Source organism: Cryptomeria japonica, chromosome 9 (assembly GCF_030272615.1).
Source record: "Cryptomeria japonica chromosome 9, Sugi_1.0, whole genome shotgun sequence".
In the NCBI taxonomy this organism is placed as follows: Eukaryota; Viridiplantae; Streptophyta; class Pinopsida; order Cupressales; family Cupressaceae; genus Cryptomeria; species Cryptomeria japonica.
The window spans coordinates 288,597,561-288,615,217 of NC_081413.1; positions in this window are offsets into that span (position 1 = coordinate 288,597,561).

Sequence of the window (17,657 nt, forward strand, 5' to 3'; positions counted from 1 at the left end):
AAATAGGAGGCTAAGGACCTGTATAAGTTCCTATCTAATGAATGGAACAGTGTCATTGATGCCACTAGAGTGCGAAAGGTGTCCTTGTAGTTTGTTTTTGTGTTTTTTGCTGTTGTTTTTTATTTTCTAAGACTTGGTCTCTTTTTGTTGTTAGTTACTATTAATGTTGTTATAGTGTTGTTTTTGCACTATGGTCTTGTTAATAATTCTGCTATGTAAAGGGTCAGTGCCCTCATTCTCACTGCTTTTTTAATCAAAAATAAATTTCACATGTACCAATAACCGATCACTCACTTTTTAACTTTTTTGTTCCATTTGTGCACCAATATTAGGACAATTTTGAGTGGACAATTATTGGAACCATCTTTAAGTAAGAATCAAATGACACTTTGACATGTGTACTTTTTGACCCTTGTGCACATGATTGATCCCACAATGTGTCATTATTACCCAAAAGTCAAAACCTTAGCTAATTTTTTTTTTTGCTTTTCAAAACAATTTATTAAAATTATAATAACATAATGATAAAAAATTAGTTTTAAAAGTTAGTTTAAATAAGTTTCATGTGTACTTTTTGACCCTTGTGCACATGATTGATCCCACAATGTGTCATTATTACCCAAAAGTCAAAACCTTAGCTAATTTTTTTTTTGCTTTTCAAAAAAATTTAATAAAATAATAATAACATAATAAAAAATATATTTTTTTAAATTATTAAAAATATATAATCATATCTTAATAATAATTTAATATTATTTACAATATAATAATATAATAAATTTTTAAGTAAAATAATAAACAAATATGATATCTTTCAACCTACTTTATCTATATTTTTTTTTGCTTTTCAAAACAATTTAATAAAATTATAATAACATAATAATAAAAATTTAGTTTTAAAAGTTAGTTTAAATAAGCTTCACATGTACCAATTACAGATCACTTTTCACATGTACCAATTACGGATCACTTTTTAACTTTTTTGATCCATAACCTCATTTGGGCACCACTATTGGGACATTTGTGCACAACTACTACTACATTTATTAGAACATCTTTAAGTAGGAATCAAACCACTTTGAAATGTGTACTTTTTGACCCTTGTACACATAATTGATCCCACAACATGACATTATTACCCAAAAGCCGAAACCTTAGCTAATTATTTTTTTACCTTTCTAAATAATTTAATAAAATTATAATAATATAATAATAAATATTTTTTTAAAAATTAACAAAAATATATAATCATATCTTAAAAATAATTTAATATTACTTACAATATAATAATATAATAAATTTTTAAGTAACTTCTCGCGAACAATTCGAAGAAATTTAGAGGGGTTTGCAGTTATCTTGGTCCGTCAGTTCAGCTGTTTGGAAATTCTCGCGGAATTGAAAGATTTGGCAGTTCGTAGATGGAAATTTCTTTGTTTCGGATTGGTTAGGCTTCAAGTTTGGGGAAATTTTGGGTTTTCTGACGAAAGATTTGCTGTGTTTGGACATATTTTAGAGTTTCTTTGCAAGAAGATTGATATTGATAATTGTTGTGTCTTGAGGTTTTCTATTCAAGACTATGGACGCATTACCTGCAGGCAAAAGCGTTCAGAAGATATGAGTCGTTTGGCCACGGAGATAAGGGAAACACAACAAAATTGACAATACGAATGATTATTAATGTTTATCAAGGCTTGAACAGCTGCAAAGTTGTGCATCCTCCCTGTCTATGCCCTAAAACGGGAGATTTGAATTAGGGTAGGGACACTCGTTAAAGAAATATTTTGGAGAATTTCCTTCAGACAGCTGCAGATTCAAATAACTCCAGATCGCGCATATATGTAAAATTTAATCGGAACAATATTTGCGATCGAAAATGGCCGATAGAAGCCATTTGGGTTCATGGGTGGATGTGGGCTGGGAAGACCCACCTCATGCTCCGCAATGGGTCTACACGAACGATAGATGGAAGGACATGGCGATATAGGTAAATCGGAGTAGAAATAATAAGGTTTTTCAGCCAATTTCAAAATACTTTCAAGGCTTCTCTCGGAATAGACGCAGTGTGGCATGGAGGTAGAATAACAATGGAAGGAGATTCAGTCGAGGGCGTTTTAATAATGGTGTGAATCGAGGGAATTCTGAGAAGCAATTGGAGGGCTTTTCGGGGAAATGGTCTTTGGATCTAGGCAATCAGCGAACGTTTGCTAGGGTTGTTGGCTTGGCAAATAAGGAGACTATGACTAGGGTTTCTGTTTCTTCATAGCAAGTGGGAAATAAGGTAAATGTGACCCTCAAGGAAGATGATCCGGAAAAGGTAAGTAAGATACCTACTGATCCTATTCTGTCGGGGGTTTCTTCATCATAGGTTTGGGCTCCTATCCCTTGTATCGATCTTCTAGGTTCCGATGTCGATAAGAAAGCAAATTGTTTGCATAAGAATGTTATTCCTGGGGAAATTTGGGGTGATCAAATTAGTGTGTTGAAGCTTTATCATAAATTGCAGAAAAGATGGGGGGATATGCATTATTTTCAATTATTGTCTGCGAATGCTTTTATTATTGTCTTTGATTCTCCTTCTTTCAGAGATGAGGTATTAAGAACTTCGCATCATTGGATTGGAAAACATTTAATTTCAATTGCGGCTTGGAAACATTTTTTTGTTCCTGCTAGTTCGAAACTTATTCCTTTCTGGTTTGGTTTACCTAAAATTCCTTTTGAATTTATGGATCCGGATGTTCTTGAGCAAATTGGAAATACTATTGGAACTTTTTTAACATCTAAAATGGACTTTGTGGAGGGGGAGGTTCTAGTAAAAAATTTTGTTCTTATTAACCCTAACAATGTTTGCCCCCGTACTTGTAATATCAAGTCTCGTGATGGTATTTGGCGCCAGTCAATTGAGAATTTAGATACGGAGCTTCTTAAGTATCCTTTAGTTTTGGATGCTCCATTACTTATGGATTTTAAGAAAAACCAGTAGGTTGTTGGCTCTGTCCCTAAATCCCTTAATAAAGATAGTTTGTCGACGGGACCTTCAGTTGAAGGATGTGGAAATGTCTCTTTGCATAAATTGGTAGAAACAAGTCACATTAATCTTGAAAATAATCCATTGTGTCATAGTTATGGGAAGCCAAATGATCACACTTCGGGTTTGGTTTCACTTTTGTCTTTACTGAAGACATTTTCTAATAACGGGGGTAGAGTAATGGATGGTAATCCCCTGATAAATGGAGTAGATCATCCATTGACAATAGATTGCCCTAAGATGCCACATAAAGGGTAAGGATGACAATTTGTCTTCATGCACTCATAAGGAGGTTTTGGATTCTTCAAGGAATGTGAATTTAGATAAAAACGTAGTGGTTGATATGGAAACTATTAAATAGGTACCTGCCATAGGTTTTCCTAATGATGCTTCTTTAGTTCAGGAAATTAAGAACTTGGTGTCTAATAATTCCCCTCTGAATGTTGAAATTAATATGGCTAATGAATCTTCCTTAGGGAATAGTAATCCGTAAGAGGTTGTCCCTGTTATTATGCCAAATGAGAATTTGGTTCAGCAAGTAAATGATATTTTTAACAATCATGCACATCAGATGGATGAGGGTATTACTGATAGAGTTGTTTGTTCAATTGAGAATGATTTGGGGGGTATAAACTCGACCCTTCCAATTTTTTCATCTGCTAATCCTTTTGCGGTTTTGGCTACAAAAGAGTTGGGTTTTGAAGATAATCCAATTATCCTGGCTTCTCCAAAGTCATGTAAGAGTTTACCAATTGTCCAAACAACTCTGGTTTTTTCACCATCAGTGGTTTCTCCTGGGAGAGGTAGGCCTCCAAATAATTTAAGACTCAAATGGAAATTGATGCTGGAATTCAAAAGACTTTTTCCCTTTCTCCTGTTGGTGGGCAAGGGAGGTGTTTGGTCTCTCTTGGTAGGCCTAAGAAAACATGCCTAACTCTTGTAAGTGTTAAAAGAAAGAGTAAAAGATCTGTGACTAGTCCTCTTGTGACAAGATCAGGGGTTGTGAAACGTAATTTGCAAGGTTGCTTTGGAGAAAGCAAAAATTCTCCGATTAATGGGAAGAGGGGAGCTTCGGCCTCCCCTCGAGGACAATGAGAATTATTTCTTGGAATGTTAGGGTCTTAAATGCCCCTAACAAGAGACGATTAATTAAGTCCTAGATGGACTTAATTAAGTGTGATATTTTTATGTTGCAAGAAACAAAGTTGTCAAAGGAGTCTGTTGATTTGGTTTTTTCATCTTGGAGAAAGTGAAATTTTCTTTCTTCCCCTGCTTGTGGTGCTTTAGGAGGTTTTGAGGTATACTTAGTGGCATCTGCTACAAATTGGATGTTGAATTTAGTTATAAGCAAGATTTTGAAGGTTAAATTCTAGCTTTTTAACATTTATGCTCCGTCAGGAATTCAAGGGAAGAGTAAGTTATGGGGTGAATTTAAGAGGATTTCTTCTCCCTTAAGATATGGTTCCTTTATTATCTTCGGGGGTGATTTTAATGCTATCACTGATTTAGATGAGAAAACAGGAGGTGTTTTCCCTAATAAAAGGATTATGGATGACTTTGGGGATTTCATTTCTGGTATGAGCCTTTTTTATTGTAAGTCTCAGAATGGGGTTTTCACATGGACAAATATGAGAAGGGATTTTTCATAGATTGTTGAGAGATTAGATCGGTTTTTGTTATCTGAGAATAGGATTGATTCAGATTTTGAATTCTTTTCCTCTATTCTACTGGTCTCGGGTTCTGGTCATTTTCCAATTTCCCTTTCAGTTATTGAGGATAGGGCTTCTTTTAAGTCTCCATTTAAATCTAAGCCCATGTGGTTTAGGGATTCTTCCTTTTTGCCTATTCTTATGAAATGGTGGAATTCTGCTCCTTTTTGTTCTGGGTCTCGTATGTTTCAGATTGCTAAGAAGTTAAGTTATTTGAAATTGAATATTAGGGAATGGAATATCTCGCATTTTAAGAACATTTTTCAAGAAAAACAAAGGATTCAAGATATGATTGAGTGTCTTAATACTCATGTGCTTCAGCATGATATGATGCCACAAGTTTTTGATGAATTGAAGTCACTAAAATTACAGCTTCAGGAGGTGTTAGCTAGAGAGGAAATCTATTGGAGATAGAAATCTAGAGAGTTATGGCTTTTAGATGGTGACAGGAACACAAATTTTTTTCATTCTTCAACTAAGATTAAAAGATGTAAGAATAGGATATCTTGTATTCAGTTTCAGAATGGGAATTTATTGACAGAGTCGGAGGACACTACTTCAGAGGCAATTAGGTTTTTTAAGTCATTATTATCTTCAGAAAATGGAAATCTCAACAATGATATTATATCTAATATTCCCCCTTCAGTATCTTTGGAAGACAATAAGATGTCGATGTCTCCCTTTTCCTTAGAAGAAGTTAAGAGTGTTGTCTTTGCCATGAATCCGGATAAAGCTCCGGACCATATGGTTTTAATCCTTTATTTTTTCAGAATTGTTGGGATTTTGTGGGAAATGATGTTTTATTGGCTCTCGAGGAAGCTAGGAGAAATAGGTTTGTTTTAAAAGAACTTAATACTACAATGATTTCAATAATTCCTAAAAAAGAGGATACTAAGACTTTTGCTGACTTCCACCCCATTACTTTATGTAACACTTTGTATAAGATATTTACGAAGGCAATTTCTCTTAGGTTGGCAAAAATTCTACCTAGGATCATTTCATTGGAGCAAGGTGGTTTTGTTCCTGGAAGGGAGACGATAGAGGGTGCAATTGTAGCACATGAGGTGTTGCATTCTATTTTCACCCAAAGAACCTCGGCCATGATACTTAAACTAGACATGATGAAGGCTTATGATAGAGTAGAGTGGGGGGCTTTATGTGTTGTTCTTGAGAAGTTAGGTTTTTCCAAGGCCTGGGTCAAATGGATTCGTGCATGTATTTCTTTTGCAAGATTCTCGGTTTTAATTAATGGTTCTCCTTGTGGTTTTTTCACTTCCTCCAGGGGTTTGAGACAGGGAGATCCCCTTTCTCCCTTTTTGTTTATTCTCCTAGTTGAAACCTTTAGTTGGGCTATTGGGACTGCTAAAGTGGGGGGGCTTTGGAAAGGTATAAGTATTCAAAATATTCCCCAAAGTATTTATCATTGTCTCTTTGTAGATGATACTCTGTTATTTGGACATGCTTCGTTAGTTGAAGCAAAAGTGATTAAAGGAATAATACATAATTATGCATCATTTTCTGGTCAGAAAGTGATGGTGATAATCAAAGATTTTCTTCTTTAATACATCACAACTAGTTCAGCATAGGTTGCAATCCTTTTGGGGATTTGAGACTGGAAATCTTCTATGTACTTACCTTGGGATTCCTTTCTTTGTTAAATAGGATAAGATTGGTTTTTGGGATAAGATTATTTCGGTCATTTCTAAAAGAATTCTCTCATGGAATCATAGATGGTTAACTTTGGCAGGTAAAATTGTTCTCATCGAGTCTGTTTTGAATGTTGTTCCCATATATCTCATGTTTGTTTTGAAGTATCCAAACACAAATATTGTTAGTTTACGGGATACTCTTAGAGATTTTCTTTGGAACAATAATAAAGATGGCAAGAAGAAACTCCCTTTAGTTGCATGGGATAAGGTATGTTTTCCAAAGGAACTTGGGGGAATAGAAATTTAGAATCTGGAGAATCAGAATTTAGCCTTAGGTGCTAAGTTGGTTTGGAAATTATATGAAAAGCCTAGCTCCTTATGGGCACAGATTATGTTTGCCAAATATTTAAATAATGGACTAAGAGAGTACATTTTTAAAGTCTCAAATTTTCCTTCGGGTTCTGCTATTTGGAATTTCCTTTGTAAATGTACATCAATTATTTTTCCTCATCTCTCATGGATTGTTCATAGTGGTAGAAAGGTCAGATTCTAGGATGAAGTATGAAATGGACACACACCTCTGGTGAATATTAGGGATTGGTCTCCTCTGATCACTATTATTTCCTCCCTTTGGGGTGTTTTTGTAGCAGATTATTTTGAAATTGTGACTAGTGGACCCCTTAAGCTAGCTAGATGGAAGTCGATTGATTTCTTAGATGTTGATCAAAGTATGAAATTAGATTTTGAGAAGATTTTGGGGAATAATTGTATTTCTTTCTGATTCTAAGGATGAACTTATTTGGACAAAGAATATTTTTGGTAAGTACACTGCTAAAGATGGTTACAACTCTCTTATGGTTGCTAAAGATTTATCATCCTAGCCTTATAAGTTGTTTTGGCATTCGGTTTGTCTTCCTAAAGCTGGATCCTTTGCTTGGTTGGCAATTCAGGACAGAGTCCTTACAGGTATGAGACTGGATAGGCTTGGTATTACTATTGTTTTGCCTTATGTCCTTTGTACCAAAAATTTGGAATCTTCTTCACACCAGTTTCTACATTGTGATTATGCTTATGAATGTTGGCAGTGGTTGTTTGAGAAGTTAAATATATCCTTTGTTATTGGTAAGGATCTCATTTCCCAATTTAGATGTTGGTCCTTTATGTTTGCCTCATCTTTTTATGCATGCCTTTGGATCATATCTCCATCTATTGTGATTTAGAATGTTTGACTAGAGTGAAACAACAGGATATTTAAAAAAACAAGTTCTCCTGTGTCTGAAGTTCTATTAAAAATTGAGTCTTCAATCTCTGAGGTTGCTTTGTCGTTTATTTATAAGAATTTGGAAAATCTTACTTCTTTTTCACACTGGAATAGTAGAGTTACTAGAGTTTGGAAGATGTTGTTGGTTTTACCCTCTCATGGTTCAATTTTAAAAAAGAATGATGCAATAAATAAGAGATGCTCTGCTAGATGGAAACCTCCTCCACAGGGGCACTTTAAACTAAATTTTGATGGGGCCTCTCGTGGTAACCCTGGGCCAGCTGGGGTAGGCATGGTAATTTATGATCACAATGCAAATTTTATTCGAGCTAAGTGTCATGCTATTGGTTTTAAAACTAACAATTATGCAGAATTTCATGCTTTGTCTTTTGGATTGGATATGGCAATCTCTTTGGGAATTAAGGACTTAATAATTGAAGGTGATTCTATGGTGATTATTCAATGTGTTATGAAAAAGAAATCAAATTGTTGGAATTTGCAATATATACTTGATCTCATTTTACAAAAATTAGAATTGTTTGAATCTTTTTTGTTATCCCATTGTTACAGAGAAGTTAATAAGATTGCAAATTATTTGGCAAATTTAGCCATTGATAGCAATGCTAATCAGCGAGAGGTGGGTTTTGAGGAAATTCCTTCTAGAGTATGGAAAGGTTTGCAACAATAGTTATGTGATTTTCTTGATGTAAAACTTTGTGATGATAATTATTCCCATTTTCCTCTTTCATTTCAAGTATTCATGTTCATTGTCTAGAGGAGAGTTCGAGCTCATGGTATTTGATACAATAATGTTTTTCCAAAAGTTTTTTGATACTTTCTTTTTTGGCAAGAAAATTTTTGGCCCATTGATAGTAGTTGTGAAGTCTACATTTGAAAATTATCCGATGGGACATATGGGCTCTATGTAAAACTGATATTATATGTGTTGTGACCGCATTTTTTATGTGGTTTGAGGTTTTCTTCCCAAGGTTCTTTCCTCCAATATGGGCTCTATGTAAAACTGATATTATATGTGTTGTGACCGCATTTTGTATGTGGTTTGAGGTTTTCTTCCCAAGGTTCTTTCCTCCAATATGCTCTTTGAATCTTGTGTAAAAAAAAATATATTAATAAAAAAGTTTAGTGGAATAATCCACTTTTATTGAAAATATATAAATAAATAAACAAATATATCTATATTTTTCTAAAGCTAGGTATGCTAGTTTAATTTAATTTGTCTATATTATTTTTTTCTTTTTTAAATAAAAGGCAAGAGCCTGAACTTTATTAATTATAATAATAATAAAAGGTTACATATATGCAGCAGAGAGATTTTGAGTGAATCTCATGACATTGTAATACCCTAAAAATGGTCATCTAAACCATGAGCCCCTAATCTCGACAACGTCACCAAGGTCCTAACCAAAGGCAATTAAATAAATCTTGAGCACACATTTAATTCTAAAATCATCAAATGTCACATGGCAAATTAATCACCCAATATTAATTAAATATTTATTTAATTAATTAAATCATTCCAAGTAAATCATTTTAAACAATTATCCTATTTATTTTAATTAAATATCTTTTGCATATTTAATTAAATAAATCAGTTTGCCATCAAATCTTCAAAAAAAGAAATAAATCATCAAAAATGAATTCATTGACCAAGAAAGAATTAAAAATTTGAGAAAAGAAATCAATTGGAGATAATCTTGAAAAACAAATTAAAAATTGATGAATAATCTCAAAGAAAGCAATTAAAACAGTTAAATATTAAAATTGAATGAAATATAGAATAAATCAGTTTTTTCTTGATTTAATCTTAATTTTAGTTCAATTTCTTTTAAATTTGAGAAAAGCATCCAATCACATCAATTCACCTGGATTGTGCTTCCTCTTGGAAAATCTTGACCGCTCATAATCATTTGATCTTAGCCTTTGGTTTCTTTATGAATTTTATATAAATTCAGGCTCTCATCTCTCATTCAAAAAAAATCCTGGAGAATATATTGTTATTATGTTGTTTTTTCTCTAGGTTCATTGAGAATATCGCATACATATTTAGATCATTTATCTCATTTATTGCTTAAATCTTGTTAGATTAATCTTGCATCCATCTAGCTAATATCATGCTCATATAGATTAAATCCTTCATCTTGGTGTTGACTAGTCACTGGATTGCTTATACAAATCTGAGAGCAATCTTATACTCGCATCTTTTAGAAGGCAATTAGTTGATTTGTTATGGTTTTCATATTCATGTTTATATTTGTCTAACCATGCATGTAATGACTTAATTGAAGTGTTGTGTATTCCATATACAGATACAGGTCCACTTTTCATACACACAGTTTTTGGCGCCCACCATGGGGCTCGAACCCACAACTAAAAGATTTCAAATGTTTCTTGAACAAATTTAATGTTTGGTTTTTATAACTAATAAACATTGCGTTAAATTTGCAGATAAAAATCTTTTTTTTTATTTGTTCTTCTATGACAGTCAAAAATGGTCTCGGTTCGGGAGGTATAACTTTTTATTGAACTGTTGGATCTAAACCAATTTTTGATATGTTGTTGAAAACCAAGTTTTCTACAGGTTCACCGAAGGGATGTTTCTAAATATTTTGGGTTTGAAATTTATGATTGACATAGTGCAGGACTATCATTTTACTTATTCTTTTGTGACAGTCAAAAATGGTCTCGGTTTGGAAGGCATAACTTTTTATTGAACTGTTGGATCTAAACTGATTTTTGATATGTTGTGTAAAACCAAGTTTTCTACAGTTTCACTAAAGCAATTTTCTTAAGAATTTCGGGTTTGAAAGTTAGGAATGACAGAGTGCAGTACTATCATTTTAGTTATTCTTTTGTGACAGTCAAAAATGGTCTCTATTCGGAGGGAATAACTTTTTATTTAACCGTTGGATCTTAAAAAAATTTTAATATGTTCTGTAAAACAAAGTTTTCTAGACTTCCACCAAAGATATTTTATAAATTATCACTGGTTCAAAAGTTATAAACGATAGAGTGCAGTACTATCAAAACTGTCATAACTACGATAGTCATAAAAAATGGAAATTCTTGTTAGATTAGTTTAATTTACAGTTTACATGATAGAATTTTTTTTTGATGATTTTTTTTTTATGTTATTTTGGCAACTAATTTTGGGCTTTTAATGTTTGCAGGATGCTTGTCAAAGAATCTATCAATCAAACATATGCCTACCAAAGAATCAAGAAGAAAATGACTACCGACATATTGGTTTTGTAGGTTGCCTAAGGAGAATCGACTAAACATTGTGTATTCATTTAGTATTTTCTTAGGAACTTAAATTGCTATCTGGTTAAAGAACAAATCTGTCTTTCATGTTTTCAAAAAAATCTAAGAGGTAGGAGATTATGCTCTTGTCTTTTAAGACAATCAGAAATCTAGACCCTCGAAGCTTTTTTCTAAGTTTTGAGATTTGTGTACCTTTAGCGGGCCTGTCACAGTGGGAAAAAGTAATCACCCTGTGAGAACGACCCAAGTGAGTATAGCTGGACCTGAGCATTCCAACTCACTATAATAAATAGGCCTCTAGTGATTAAAGTCTCAGAGGATGGGATTATTTGAGTTTTCTCTTTGAGATCTATCATATCGAGCATTTTATAGGGCCTCATGGTCTCAATCACGTTTACGTAACTACAACTTGTTTCGGTACCTTGTTGGGCTATAGGCCTCAATCATGCTTGTGTGACTTCAAGGGGTAATTTCAAATGGAATTCCTGACTAAGAACTATAAAATTAGAAGCTACCTGATTCACCTCCGAAAGGTTGATAATCTTTGTGCAAGAGAGATAGTAACTCTCCCAAGACACTTGCCATATCGTGCCCCCATTAGCGTTTGGAGTCGGCTAATACGGCATTGAGAATCCATTGTGTGAGACTCAATGGGCGTATTCTGATTAGCTATTGGGTGTGTACCTAAGTCAGCAAGCAAAGGTTTTCTTCTCTAAGCCAACTTCCATAGGGTTAGCGTGCTGTGATTGAATTATTATATATCTTGCGTGTTTTCTGTGTTTTCATCCCTGAAACTGAAACTAGAATACCAAAACTGGAGAAAACAACAGACAAAATCAATGATCAAAACTCTGTCTGTGTCACAAACTGGTATACCTTAGTTATCAAAAACTCAGTCCACCTCTAAACTGGTCATCGTTAGTCATTGAAACATCAGTCCTTATCAAAAACTAGTAGTCGTGAGTCATTGAAACTTTGTCTGTCAGAATCTCGTCTCTGTCAAATCCTCTGTCGCATGAATTCCTGATCTTGTCAGTCAAAATAGTCAAACTTTCCCAGATCAGTCTACAGCAAGCATAAAACTAGTCATCATCCTCTTGAGCATAAACAACCTTGATAGTGTACCCCTGCCATTGCATTGCATGATTTTGTCGATCATCTTTAAGCTAGTTCAAACAACATCTTATCAAACCTAAGTTAACTTAGATAACATCTTACACATGATAGATCATTCCTAAAACCAAACCAAATCTTAGTTACTTTACTCAATCACTACGTTAAATGAACTACTAGCTACAATTTGATCTTGACTTCTGCAACAAATTTAGCTCTCGGTCCTGTCGGTTGTAAATGCCTGTTCAAACTAGAAGCTCTTCTAAATTATTTTTTTGACAAAAGTAAGAATCTCATAGATACCTTAGCTCCAACTCCCATGGCTACCTTTGCTCAAATACTTCAAGATATCAAGGAAGAAATATATGACATGGAAATCCAAAAAAATAAATCAATGACTCCATTTGAAAAACAAATGTATGATATCAAGTGTGAGAAACTTCAAGAAATGCTAAAACGATTATGTGATTTGACAAGTGAATACCAACAAATAATTGACAATCAAAGACCAAATCTCAAACAAGCTCACAAGACATCTTCGCCAAGACATAAAGACATTTCCTCCAAATATTCCCTAGATAGACAGTTTACACCTTTGGGGCAATCTATTGAGTCAGCTTTGGAAGAGCTTCTTAAGAACAATCTTATCATATTACCTAAAAAGCCCACATGGGGATGGGAATTTTTAAGTATTGTGCATATCATAGACAAAATGAACATAAGACTTCGCATTGCATAGAATTAAAACATAAGATTCAAGATCTCATTGATAATGGTGTCATTGAAATCGAAGATCCTAATGACTCGCCTAAAGAAAAAGAAGAAACTATCTCTAAGCACGATCAAAATCGTGAACCTATGTCTAGCAAGGCTCCACATGTAGCCTCCATCCCTTCCATGATGAATTCATCTCCTAAAACTTCTCAGCAAAAATCCATACCATCTCCTTCAAACAATGAAGCTTCTCATGTTTACCTTCAAGGGCTATCTCCTATGGAAATCCAAGTTAATGGCAATATTGATTCAAGTTCCTCTAAAGATTTAAAAATCCTAGATCATATGCCATCATGCACTCCAATTCCAAACGTACCCACTCTAGAGAGTCCCATTCAAAATGCTTCCCCATCATACCAGAACATGAACACCTTCCAAGGATCCTCCATGCATATCAAAAACACTACCTCTTCCTTAGAAATGGCTTCATGTCAAGAGGATAATCTGGAAAATGAAAAAATAAGTCCTATCATAAATCAAGATCAAGACACCAAAACTCTCCAATCCCATCCAATGATTGAAAAAGATCCTATTTCCCTAGAATCCCATGATGATCCCCTTATACCTTTCCATTTCTTCCAAGATGACCCCCTTCCATCTCAAGAACAAAGCCTCCTTCCAAATCCCATTCCTAATCCACTTCCTAAGTAAGATCATGGTGCCTCTTACACCTTTTCAAACAATCCTATTCAAAATGAAGAGTCAAACACCCTATCCAATGGTCCTCTTCCATGTCAAACTCAAAGTATCCCTTCATCTCCTTGTCATAATCCTTCATATTCACCTCAAGGATCCATCATGCCTACAAATACCTCTCATGATCCTATCATTCCCCACATTCCACCTCCATCTCACAATGGACTTGCGTCTTCTTCCCAAAGTAAAGTGTATCCTACAAGTCAAAATATTTATAAAGGCCAAGTGGTAGATCTCCACAAGCAAGAACCCCTCCATATTAAAGAAAATGTTAAAGGTCATGACCTCGGGGACATTTCTCAAGATGTTGGTATCTCTCATAAATCCTACATTTCTCCAGTTAAATCCAAATTCATGCCTTCTCCTTCGCCGCTTCCATCCATTCTAGGTCCCTATATCCCTCCATCCCTTATGCAGGATCAACAAAGGCACATATCTTCGAGTACCTTCCATCCATCTAAAAGACCTTCATATCATTCCTGTCTATCCACGCATCTCCCTCCAAGCAATTTGGATGCCAAGCATAAAAGTCATAAATCAAGAAATCCACATGTATTCAAGGATCAACATGTCCCATCTAATCGACATGTCAAAACAAAGAAAAATATGATCCAAAAAGAAAAAGAAAAATACAAAACGCCACAAAGGCCCACAAAGAAAGAAGAAAAGTCAAAAGTTATATGGGTTCCTAAGGCACTTGCACAAGAAATGCGCTCTAAGGAACTACAAAAACATGAAAAATCAAAAACCATGTGGATCCCTAAGCGGCTACTTGAAGCACAAAAGTCTCAAGAAAAATCAAAACTGGCATCCAAAATTGTTGTTCCTCCATCCAAACCTTCTGAGTCTATTCCTCCATCACCTCCTTTATCCATTTTGGGTTCTTATGCCCCAAAATATGTAACCTTTCCTCCATTCAAATCTCAAAATATAAGATTCACTTCTCCTCCATATGTCCACCATCCCTTAAGGTGTGTGCCAATGTTGATCTTTCCAACATTTCCATCTAGCCATACACAATTCTTCCAACATCCCATCCATTATCCAATACCTCTTTTCCACCCTTCCATCCCTCTTATCCAATCCTTTGCAAAACTCCTTGCCTTAGTTTCATTTCATTATCCTACCAACATCTTTGAGCATACCTTCATAGCCATGGTTTATTGCAACTCATATTCTAAGGGTAACATCCAAAGAAGCGAGACGATGGGGTCCTTCTTCGATCCCCTATCATGCCTCCATTATCTTCAAAAAAAAAAATGATGAAAAAAGTGAAAAAAAAGAAAAAAAAAAAAGTAAAGAGATAATTTCATCCACGAGTGAAAACCACTTCTTGTGGTGCCTTGGGCAAGTACCATGATGAAAACCTGGCAAACAAGCATCATGCATAATCCATTATCCTTTTACACTTTACACTAGGGGCAAGTTCCATCCATGTACATCCATCTATTATCCTTCATCCTCCATCATCCCTCATCCTCTCTATCTACATTCATATCCCTTTTCCACCTTTGATCTTGACAAGGTTAAGGATCCTTGCAGGCTTCATGTGTCCTATTTATTACACTTGATCCAGACCCTTTAGCTCCTATCCATTTATTTCTTACATCCTTCATTACTACCTTTGATCTTGCTTATCCTATCCGCCTCCTATCCAAATCTACCCCTTGATCTTGATCAACAGATATGGACAAAATGCAAAAACATGTTTTCCACAAACCTCTTGACATGGCCACTTATTTGGACCATATGACTTTGTTATGCTAAAATCTTTGCTTTACATCGCTAAAATCCTTGGTTTACATTGCTATATCTGGACCCTGTCCTTGGATTAACATTGTGAGATAGTCCTTGAAAGCATCCACCATCATTCGCTTATCCATTCATGTACTCAAAATCCCTTTTGCCTTGCTAGACACTAGGAGCAACCATCAAAATCTTAAAAAATCATAAAAAGTCCTGAACAAAATCCTAAAAATCAGAAAAAGTCCTAAAGAAATTCAGAAAAAAAAAAAAAAAGGAAAAGAAAAAAAAGAAAAAAAAAAAAAGGGAAAAAGAGAGAAAATGCCTTGGTGAAAACCTGGTAAACAGACACCTCGATAAAACAAAAAATGAATCTCTGCCAAGCAGGTGAAAACCTGGTAAACAGGCGCCTCTTGTACTCAAGTGTTCCATCTATCAACGCAACGTTGGCATTCTCGCTTTCCTGCATTCTTTGCTTTCGTTTCTACATAACTTTTAGTCACTTTTGTGACATCTTGTTTCTTTTCAAACCCTCATGGCTTGAAACCAATCAATGTCCTAGTCTTAGGTAATCGACAAGAGCACATTACATGTCCTAAGCAGTATCAACCAAGTCAACCTTACGTCAGTGAAACCTGGTCGTCCACTCCGAGTCAGTTACCTATCTCCTGACTACTGCAGAGTTTTATCACTGAGTACACAAGCAAAACAAGACTACTAAAAACAATCACTAAATTGTTTGAGATATGCATGAAATTTTCTTTCTGTGTTGTCTTTTATATTGGTTTTCAATTATTATCCCTCTGAGTAACTCGAGGAAGTCTATCTTGACTAAGAGGAGCAAGGATTGGGGGCATAATATTTTCTTTGTTTTCTGCTTGTAGGAATGATTCCGATGATCTGAAAACATCTAATCAGCTGGGTGTATGTGATAAGTGCCTTCACATTAAGGTGAAATCGCCTCACATACCTCGACTCCGCTTATTTGAATGCTACAGGGAGGTTCCCACCATTTCTTTGTTTGTTTTGAGGGAATTTCTTTATTGTGCAATTTGAGTCCATGCGTAATCTGTCCAAGGATATGAACAAAAAAAAGGGTCATTGGGGACAAGATAATTAATATTGCACATGCAAATAAAGGAACTCTACTCTGCCTGCTATAATTGTAAAACACTCAATGATGAAAATTAAGCTTTTCAAAGTCCAGTGACTAGGTTTAGGGTTGCATCTCATTTTGCATTTCATTCTGCATCTCATCTTGCATTTCATTCTGCATCTCATGAATTTAGAGTGATTTCGGTATGATAACACTAATCTCTGTATCTTCTGAATGAGAAGTTGGAAGCATCATCATTTCTTCGCTAAGTGGTTTCTTTTCATCATTTCTTTGATCGAGTACTTGTGTTTTTGAGATATTAGTTGCATACATAAGCATCTTATATAGATTCATACATTCATTATTACTCATTTGCATTCATTTTATTGCATAGAAAAATGAAAACATTGCATTATTCATATTACTCATACTCATTCATTTATGTGCATATGAAAAGAAACAAAAATAGACATCAATAATCATTTGCATTACATTCATCCATGCTGAAAAAGAAATGTATACATATAGAATAAAGCATATAAAAAGATATCTCATAAGCGAATCAACACAAGCACAATGAAGTCCAATCGGATCTCGTATATATATATCATCTCAAGTATAAGAGTACAAAATGATGTCGAATGACATATACAAACTCCCATCAGAGCAAGAATCGTATAGGGTACAAAAAAAATGGGTGTCTACAAAAAAATATCCAAGCTACAAAAAAGAAATAATCTAGCTCGCACCCTCTCCCTCATCGCCTGGTGGAGGAGGAGGAGTCTGATGCCTGAGATCCTATCGAGGCGCCCGAACTCCCTCTGATCATGCCATATACTGTGAATAAGGTATCACCTACTGAGCAACAGGAACTGCGACAGTATATGCGGCCATGTAATAAGCTACCCTACTACACTAGTGGAGGACCTCCCGTCGCAAGGGCTCTCATCTTTGCTCTCAGTGTTGCGATCTGGCGATCACGCTCAGTCCTCACCTCGGCAAGCTGGCGATCCCGCTCGGCCCTCACCTCGGCCAGCTGTCGGTCCCGCTCCACCAGCTAAGTCTGAGCCACTGTCAAATGTGATTGCAGCTCTGCAAGACGTGCCCTCATCGACCGTCCAGCGTTTGTCCCCTGCTCTCTCGCAGGCTCCTCACCTCCACCTCCACCTCCACCTCCACCTCCACCCCACTCATCTCTTTATTGTTGGACCTGTCTCAGAGCTGCTCACTCCTCCTCAATCCCACCCAATCTCACTCCTACTCCTCCTAGGGATCTTTCCTCATCCCGCTATTGTCCACCCTCAGCTGG